Raw genomic sequence first — 10,449 nt, forward strand, 5'->3', positions numbered from 1 at the left:
CTTTAAGTTCATACATTTATTTATTGATATAAATTATTGACTAGTTATTTCAACTTCTTTTTTGTTTTATTTGTCTTATCTCCATGTTCATCCTAACTCCTTGATTACCTAATTATTCTTCTAATTCTTATAATTATTAACTTCAACAAAAAAACACTTACTTTCTATTTGGCATTTTTAAAAATGTCATTTTATTCCACTTTGCAATTTTTTTAATCTAACAACTGCGTCTTTGGTCACTTGTGGTTACGTACACTAACTCTAACTCTGAACATGGAAATGTGCTTCTAACTCGTTTTTTTTTTTTTTTTGGTGAAAACAGAACCATCATCTCCATCCTCCACAATTATCCTCTCACAAACACTTGAAAATTACTCACAGCATTGAGAGGGATGTAACAGCCATCACTGCTCCTCACCCCATAGTTTAGGCGCTGCCCCCTGTTGACCACTCCGGACAGTTCAGGACTCGTCCACTCTGCCAAACACACTTGGCTTCTGAAAAACATACATAAAAACAGCAGCCCTAAAAACTGCTGCTGCCTTCGTCTACATCCCACCTGGGCTGTGATCCAGTCTGAGGAGCTGAGGTCACACCAGTCTGCCAGAAGTTGGAGGCTGTTAAAAGCCATCTGCTTCTCCGGGGCCAGGAGTCAGCAACTTTAAAAGGGACAAAAATATCAATGTGCGTCTTCAACATCGCACGAGCAAAGTTAAAATGTTCACATGAACTGACAAAGTCAAACACCTACACTGGAAGTCAACGTAAAAGTGAATACGATTTTTTTGGCCAACTTATTTATATAATTTGGAAAAAATCTTAAAAAAGATGATGTTGGGTAAAAACGCTAGGGGGCAATAGAGAGTAGAAGAGCAGGTACAGGTTCCAAAGCTGCAAAAAGAACAAATGGTTAGTTCCTTAAAAAAAATCAAATCCACATTACTACTGATAAGTAAAAGAAATGTCGAAGGTTGCCTCGTCATTACGAATTCAATTCTCAGTTTGATGTCAAATTTTAAAATAGCAGCAGTTTTTTTTCTGATATTGATTTTTTAAAATACGAAACAACAACACAAAAAATGCCTTCAGCTAATGTTATGTTTTGTAAGGAACGCAGGTCAAAATTTAGCCCAGGATGTTTTAAGCAACTTTAGCTGTATTTGGGTAGCTTGGGTATTTTTTCCTTTTTTTTTTTTTGTCCTTCCTGCATTTTAAACCATTTAAACTGTTGCTATTGCTAGCTTGTAGCTAATCCCAAGTTATGTTTAAGTTACATTCGCTAATGTTTCTGTCTGCTTCAGTGCTAACATCTGTTTAGATTTTGGTATGGTTTGCCATCATCGGCCATATTGTTGTTATTTTTGCAGTATTTGCTAACATGTACTGTATATCTCTGAGCTAACATTTTGGCTAACTGTAGACCCAGTGATTTTACAGTATAGCTTCAATTCTTAATTCTTCCCCCTGTTTATTAGATTCAAATTACATATTTAAAAAAGACACATTTTTAAATTAAATTAGGTCTAAAAGAGTTTCCTAAACATCAGATTGATTAAGTTTGAGGCTCAGTTATAGACTTAGGAGTCAAGGCAGTTTGACCGCATGTATTTTCACATGATCAAATCTGAGACCACTGACTCAAAACCAACATTACTGAGGTCATGTAGAGAGGAGACAACGTATTTGGAAGTGAAAAAAAGAAAGGAATAAATTACTTTTTAATTAAAACAGAAATTTAAATCTTGCATAATTTATGCAGCCGTCACTGCCTACGGTGACAGATTTTTTGAGCCATGAGTTTCAAAGCTTTGGTTTCCTCACATCTGTGTTTGATTATTTGAAAACCAAATTATTTGAGAACTCATGGAACCAAAAACCTCTGACAGAATAACAACAATTGACTTTTTCATCCCACAACGGGAAAATTTACAGGGTGAGTCTTTGTAATCGACACAGGAGGAATATGTGGTTCTTTGCTCTCCGCTTGCAAAGCAGGCGTGCTACCACTGCCCTTTGGAACTACAGAAATTGACTGTGTGTGCAACCAACACAGGCTAAATCAAGCGCTAGAATCTTGCGTTTCTTAAACTTGTCTGTTCTGGCCATTAACATATGACAGAACTTTAGTGTCCAAAGGTGATCCACCAACAAACTCTAAACTAAAATGGTGTTAAATAAGAAATAACAATGAAAAACATTCAATTAAATGTAGGGATGTCTGATAATATCGGCCAATATTAGCTTAATTAAAACTACAAAAATCTAAAAGCAGAGTTCCAGTTTGTGACTGTTTGATGAAGAGTTTGACATCAAGTTGTGGTGTTTAAGGTTGATTACGGGGGGAAAAAATGTTTTCCCTATTTTGCATTTGTTCATTTTGTTAATTGTAATTAGCAAATTCTTTCTATTTTTTTATGTTAATGATGTTTTGTGAGGGGTTACAGCATCTCCTCTGCCAGCAGATGGCACCCTAGGTGACTACCTATGTGGCCTATTCTGCGTTATTATCTCTGGTGTGGGTGTGAGTGGGGTGACACACACATGATATCATGCAGTATATAATTTAATTTGACATATTTAATATAAATATCATTATTATTTTTGTTAGGGCACTTTCATTTTGGGACTTTTGTGTTTTTCCTTTAAGTGCAGCCTCTGTTTGGTGACAGCTTTAGAGCCCTCTGCTGGCTCATTCTGCACATCATTAACAACAATTTACAAAGTAGTAATGATTAAATCCATTTAGTTTGAGTTCTGACGGCCGTGAGAAAAGAACTGAGACCCAGAAGTGTACCATGGGATTGTTTTTCAAAATAAAATACCATGAAAACTGATATTAATTTTGAAAAAAAAATCAACTTAACTAAAATATAAATGATCCACAGCCCGGTCCCCGGCCCAATGATTGAGCACCTCTTGCCAGCTCGAACGAATAACAACAATATCATTTATCTTTGCATTTCCCCAAGACACAAAGATCACATTTTGTGGCCCAGCTTCTTCATCGAACTGTAAACACCGACACTTTCCCAAGCTTAGTGATCAAAACGTACGATTCTCGTCACTTGACACGTTTTACTGCAGTCGTCCCAGAGTTCCCTGCTTCTGCTTATTCCAAATTTAAACTCATAGATGATCTTTCCATCCAACATTATTTGTGTTGATTAATTATGTGCAGTGTTAACTGCACAATATTTTAATAATAAAATAGTGATTAAAAAAATGATTTTTTTTTGGAAGAGATTTTTTTTGTTTTGTTTTACTTGATTCTGTCCTCTAACTGACATTGCAGTCCTGGCCCTCAGACAAGTGCTCTCTCTCTCTCTCTCTCTCTCTCCCTCCCTCTCTCAGCCTGAGTCAGGCATCACGTGACACGTTCAGCGTTAAAAATTCCACAGCGACAAGCCATCACACCAAATGAGCCATTTTTTTAATTCCAGCAGAAGCATTAAGCTGCCAAAGTCTTAAAGATGCTGCCCTGGACACGGCTGCTGGGTGGAACGGAGTAGTTTTTTTGAATTGCTATAATTTTCAAATCAGACAAATGGAGACTGAAACGACGGAACGGATTCTCTCAATTTTCAGGAAGTTCTACATAGGAAAGTGAAACCATATTCCCTGTGCCATAGAAAACAGAAGAATCAAACAGACAAACATTGTGTATTAGAAAATTAGAAAATGACTTCTTTATTTGTGGGAGTTTTTCTGGGCTGAAATGACCAGGATGTAGAGAACAGCCTGACTCAGGAGTTTGAGAGAGCTTTATTGTTTTTCTCTTCACCCAAAATCTAATTAAAGATGCAAATGTGTACTGTTGTCTGTGGTCGTCTCCGGTCGTTTCTTTCACTTATTCAAAGTTCTACAAAGAGTCTCTCTCTCCACTCAGAAAATTAAAATAAATAAATAAATAAATAAAAACCATAATTTAACTCTCTCCTGCGTTCTACCATGGGGAAATTTACAGTGTGAGCAACAAAGCTGCCACAGGAGGCGCTACTAAGTGTACCACTTAGTGGTTCCCGTCTAAAAAAAAGTATATATTTCTTTATCTTTTCTTCTTCTTCTTTGTCTTGTTTCCCTTGAAAATAGATTTTATTTTCAGTCTTTCTCATCATCTTTTTGTTAGTCATCTTTTTCTTTTTTCTTCTTCCACTTCAACTTTTCCATTTTCTCCCCGTCTTCTTTTTTGTCTACTCTATTTTTACTTCTCGTTTCTTCTTCTGCTTCTCCAATTTCATCTTCATAATTCTCTCTTCGTTGTCCTCATCCTCCTTCGTTTAGTTGTCACTTCTTCATCTTTTGATTTCTCTTGGTAGCTGAGAAGCCACGGCTAAAAAAAGCTAGCATGGCTGTGAACAGGCCCAGAAGGTGGGGGCGTGGTTTCACATGGAAAAGACGACCGACCGTTCACACTCACATTCACACTAGTCGTCAACTATTGACCTAACGCTGCATGTCATGGCCTGGTGCAGGAGAAAACCCAAATACACACAGAGGAGAATAGGCGAACTCCTGACTGATCAAACCGATGACCTCTTTGTTGTAAGGCAAGAGCACTCACCACCCCACCACCATTTGAAACCAGATTCAAAGATGTATTTGATCCTGCTTTTGTTTGCTCAGAGTTGGACTGAAAGTGTTTTGAGACTCACCCCACAGCGTCTGTCAGCATCACTGGAGGACCAATCAGATCGCAGGATCCACCTAAAGTGTGTCACACATCAGAAAACTCACAGGTCAGAACAATGCTGGGGGTTTCAACACCAACTATATCTGTCGGGGCGGGTGCAACGTTTTTTAGACAGACACCTTGGGGTCAGAACAGTCAAATTAAATGAAATACAAATTACTCATGGGCCAGACTGGAAGGCTCAGCGGGCCAGAATCGGCCTGCAGGCCGTCAGTTGGTGATCACTGACTTAATACATTTGTACTAATGTGAATGTTACTAATAGAAATTTGAAATGTCCATATTGCTACCTTCCAGTGGACCACCTGCAGGAAGGTTCGGGGGGTTGGTATGGTACAGTGTGACGGTAACAGATAAGCGGACCAAAATGGATGGATTGATGGATGGAAATGTCCATATTTTGTATCTGAACGAAAAACACAGGAAAAAAAACATTCAACTTCATTATTTGGTCTTTCAGAGACATGAAAAAACACAGATAAGGCAGCGCTGACACTCAGGGAGAGAGGATTTTTATCTCCCAGCTCCAGAAACACCTTGATCTCCTCCATCCACTCTGGAAGATTTAATATTCCCTTCACACACCATGTACACACAGCCAAAGCCAACCCTGACCTGAGAAAATGCACACCAATATGTACCAGGACTTATGGCTGTGTAAGCAAGTGTCCCCCCCCTGTAGGTGGAAAAATATATTTTATCTTAAAACATCTCAGAGTCTTTCAAGATCAGAAGACACCTTTACATCATCTGAACACCTTCAGGCTTCTAAGGACACGGAAGATGAAGGGAAACATCAGCGTGGAAATGGACGGAAACCACAAGCACACGCAGACCCTCACAAACCAATGTGCTCCAGTGACAGTACAGCATGGACATTAGAGGTACAGTTCTGTGTGTACTTCAGTATTGACATTACGGTTCAGTAAAAAAATGTCATACATATACATACATGTATTTAAATATATATGTATGTGTATATGATACACAGTGACACTGATATGTTTCAGTCATTTAGCTGCTGCTCCTGATGAGACACACACATAGCCCCCATTAACCCTACGAGGCTACTGCTAACTGCTAATTATTGTCATTGTAATACCACCGCTGGACACAACTGAATGACTGAAATGAGCAGCGATGAGGTCACAGTTGTGTTCAGGGGAAGTTGGACTTTGTCCCGCCCTACATTACCATGGTTTATATATATAAATATATTCATATACAATATACTGTATATACATTTTTTTTAATTCTTAGTTATTCTGAGTTAAAACGTTGGGCTGGAGTCTAGTTGACAGAGTATAGCCCACATGACTTTTAGTTAGCTTTCCACCTTTAGTGATATCCTCGGTTCTTTTTTGGCTTTTTTAAAAATTGGTGTGCTTTTCCCTAAACTGTATTTTCTCTTAGTACCTACAGAGTTAACGCCAAGCTCATTGTAGAACCATTGCTCAGATTATTTTTACTAGCATATGGGGTCCCCAACCCCTGATCTATACAGTCTTCCAGTTACAAACGTCCCTTCAAGGGGAACTGTATTGCTGATGTGGCCCCCGGTGAAAATGAGTTTGACACCCCTGGTCTGGTGGGTCAAAGAAATCCTCACTCATTCTGGTCCGATCTGGCTAGCGTTAGCAAAACACTAAAGTATTGCTATTAAAAATATTGAGACTCTGCAGTTAGCTTTGAAAGTGCTGCTTGTAATACAAGCATTTTGTTTCATTCCTCCTCATCAATGAAACATTTGCAATAAATCCAATTTGTATATATACCCTTGTTTCAAATGCTATATTTCTGCAGTAGTTTTTAGACAGACACCTTGGGGTCAGAACAGTCAAATTAAATGAAATACAAATTACTCATGGGCCAGACTGGAAGGCTCAGCGGGCCAGAATCGGCCTGCAGGCCGTCAGTTGGTGATCACTGACTTAATACATTTGTACTAATGTGAATGTTACTAATAGAAATTTGAAATGTCCATATTGCTACCTTCCAGTGGACCACCTGCAGGAAGGTTCGGGGGGTTGGTATGGTACAGTGTGACGGTAACGGATAAGCGGACCAAAATGGATGGATTGATGGATGGAAATGTCCATATTTGGTATCTGAACGAAAAACACGGGAAAAAAAACATTCAACTTCATTATTTGGTCTTTCAGAGACATGAAAAAACACAGATAAGGCAGCGCTGACACTCAGGGAGAGAGGATTTTTATCTCCCAGCTCCAGAAACACCTTGATCTCCTCCATCCACTCTGGAAGATTTAATATTCCCTTCACACACCATGTACACACAGCCAAAGCCAACCCTGACCTGAGAAAATGCACACCAATATGTACCAGGACTTATGGCTGTGTAAGCAAGTGTCCCCCCCCTGTAGGTGGAAAAATATATTTTATCTTAAAACATCTCAGAGTCTTTCAAGATCAGAAGACACCTTTACATCATCTGAACACCTTCAGGCTTCTAAGGACACGGAAGATGAAGGGAAACATCAGCGTGGAAATGGACGGAAACCACAAGCACACGCAGACCCTCACAAACCAATGTGCTCCAGTGACAGTACAGCATGGACATTAGAGGTACAGTTCTGTGTGTACTTCAGTATTGACATTACGGTTCAGTAAAAAAATGTCATACATATACATACATGTATTTAAATATATATGTATGTGTATATGATACACAGTGACACTGATATGTTTCAGTCATTTAGCTGCTGCTCCTGATGAGACACACACATAGCCCCCATTAACCCTACGAGGCTACTGCTAACTGCTAATTATTGTCATTGTAATACCACCGCTGGACACAACTGAATGACTGAAATGAGCAGCGATGAGGTCACAGTTGTGTTCAGGGGAAGTTGGACTTTGTCCCGCCCTACATTACCATGGTTTATATATATAAATATATTCATATACAATATACTGTATATACATTTTTTTTAATTCTTAGTTATTCTGAGTTAAAACGTTGGGCTGGAGTCTAGTTGACAGAGTATAGCCCACATGACTTTTAGTTAGCTTTCCACCTTTAGTGATATCCTCGGTTCTTTTTTGGCTTTTTTAAAAATTGGTGTGCTTTTCCCTAAACTGTATTTTCTCTTAGTACCTACAGAGTTAACGCCAAGCTCATTGTAGAACCATTGCTCAGATTATTTTTACTAGCATATGGGGTCCCCAACCCCTGATCTATACAGTCTTCCAGTTACAAACGTCCCTTCAAGGGGAACTGTATTGCTGATGTGGCCCCCGGTGAAAATGAGTTTGACACCCCTGGTCTGGTGGGTCAAAGAAATCCTCACTCATTCTGGTCCGATCTGGCTAGCGTTAGCAAAACACTAAAGTATTGCTATTAAAAATATTGAGACTCTGCAGTTAGCTTTGAAAGTGCTGCTTGTAATACAAGCATTTTGTTTCATTCCTCCTCATCAATGAAACATTTGCAATAAATCCAATTTGTATATATACCCTTGTTTCAAATGCTATATTTCTGCAGTAGCCAAAAATAGACCCCCACATCTGTAAAGACTGGCATGAAATCAACATGAAAACTGTGCCTCAAACTTCATTCATATCATTCTTCTCCATAGAGCAGAGCAAACACTGCAGACAATGTGATAATTAAATCACTGGAGGCAACAGGGACACCTAGTGGGAGCTTAATGACTTGAGTGAAAGATGCTGCACATTTTACACAGTACAGCTGACATTTAAAATCTAGGCTGTAGCTCCAGCACAGAAGATGCTGAGGAGCAAAAATGAAATTGCTCTCCAGCGCTGTGGGCTACAGAGTGTGTCTACATCCATTATGGGGACCACAGTCTGGTCATACATCAGCAAGGACATGTGGGATAAGGGCAAACACAACATGTAGCAGCAGAAAGTAAACACACAGAGCTGTTTCTGCATGGACCGCAGTGTAACAATGGAAATAACTGGGTCACAGCACTGACTCCACTCAGTGGAGACATGCTGCCGGTATTTACAAATGGTTGGATATAAGAATATGATCGCTTTGGGTTATAAAAAAATATTACTATTAAACAATAGTTCTCAAAATATGGGACATGTACCACTGGTGGTACTAGGACTCCCCCTAGTGGTGTGCAAGGGTTTTTGGTATTTGCGCTTTGTTTGTGTTTTCACAGTGTGGCCAGATGTCCCCGCGAAAAGTATCTACACATCTCCTAGACCAGGAGTGACCAACCAGTCAAGAGGCTAGGAGCCACAATTCTTACTGTGTTACTGCAAAGAGCCACATGATCTACATGGGCACACATGAACGGCCCCATCCCTTCACAAAAACGAAATACAATTGGACAAATTTTCAGGAATGAGCCGAACCGATCTGATACCTTAGCCCACACGCTCAACTTAACTTCAACCTTTTATTCCCGCCACAGCACAATTAAAATGATCTTTGGATAAAGGGCATAACTTCAGATACAACACTGCCACAGAGTGGTGACATGAGGCACTACAAACATGTGCAAACAATGCAGAATAAAAAGAGAATAGAGAATAAATAACCATTCTGAACTTCAGTCCTTCAGTTGTTGACAGGAATCTAAGTCGCACGTACCTAAAAAATGACAACATTCTGTTCCTTATGTGCCTTTGAAAACCTTGAAAGTTCAGTTTCTAATCCTATAAAGTACTACACCAGGGGTCACCAACCAAATTTGATCATTTATTATTTGATGTTGGAATCTGGTCAACTGGTGACCTATGGGCTGAATCTGCCCCACCGGACCGTCCAATCTGGCCCACGAGCCACCAGTTGGTGATCACTGTACTACTGCACACTGAAAACGACTTTAAAGTTTCAGTCCTGTATGAGGTTGTAGCTACACATCATTTCTAGGTCGTAGCCACATCTTCAACCCTGAGATCCTATCTTTATACACTTGTCCTACAATTTAAAAACTGAAGTCCACTTTTTGTCCCTTTTACTTCAAACTCGCCTTGAGGACATTTTTTTAACCGTATGCACACACAGAGACCTTAATTTCAAAAGTGCAGTGGTGGCAGCGACTTGATTTAGTAACATACCCTTCAAACAGCAGGAAGTGAGCAGGCGAGGGAGGAAATGGGGAGAATGGAGAAATATCTGAACCAGAACCTCTTGTCTAGAAGGTTGAACTTTTTTTTTCATCGATTGTTCTGTGTTTTTGTCAGCAGGTAAACAATAAAACAGCTGTGACCAGTGAGGCTACACACTCTGATACTATCAGCGTTTTTCATTTGCTAACGTTGGGGTTTTATGGGCCCTGGTGGGGGCAGCACACACCTGCACCAGCACCTGGAAAAGCCTGTGAACTGCATTTATTCCCTGTAAGATATGATGATCATTACATTATTCTGCTGCTGATCTAATCTGTGATTGGCTGGAGCCCAGGAGACTAGCTCCAGGTCTGGACCTGTCTGTCCGTTTGTGCTGATGGTTTGAGTTTAGGCTGCAGCCAGTGTTCTGTGTGAGTATTGGTTCTCCTCCATCTGTCAGTCGGCCTGTGTCACATGGCTTTTTCTTATGGCCTTGCACAAAATATACAATGATTCTGAACCTCCTTATAAATATAAAATAAAATAATGATTTTTTTAAATATTTCATTATTTTATTTTATATTTACCGTAAAAGAAGGTTCAGAAACATTGTTTTTTTTTTCACTTTACAAATACACAAGAATCTGGAAATATCTCTTCACCCTAAACTCTTTATGCGTCAATGCTACATAAACGATTAATAATAT

At 39.4% G+C, this 10,449-nt stretch overlaps 1 long non-coding RNA gene across 1 annotated transcript in view; it reads right to left on the reverse strand.

Moving 5' to 3' along the window:
• Positions 1–3,963: 3,963 nt before the first annotated feature.
• The window catches only part of LOC103389394 (uncharacterized), a 10,243-nt gene continuing 3,757 nt past the window's right edge, over positions 3,964–10,449 (reverse strand). The window contains exons 4-5 of the long non-coding RNA XR_522596.3: positions 6,683–6,798; positions 3,964–4,704 (exon numbers count right to left, since the gene is read on the reverse strand). This is a non-coding gene — a long non-coding RNA (uncharacterized LOC103389394). The remainder of the gene's footprint in view (positions 4,705–6,682; positions 6,799–10,449) is intronic.

Source organism: Cynoglossus semilaevis, chromosome 14, assembly GCF_000523025.1.
Source record: "Cynoglossus semilaevis isolate Cse_v1.0 chromosome 14, Cse_v1.0, whole genome shotgun sequence".
In the NCBI taxonomy this organism is placed as follows: domain Eukaryota; kingdom Metazoa; phylum Chordata; class Actinopteri; order Pleuronectiformes; family Cynoglossidae; genus Cynoglossus; species Cynoglossus semilaevis.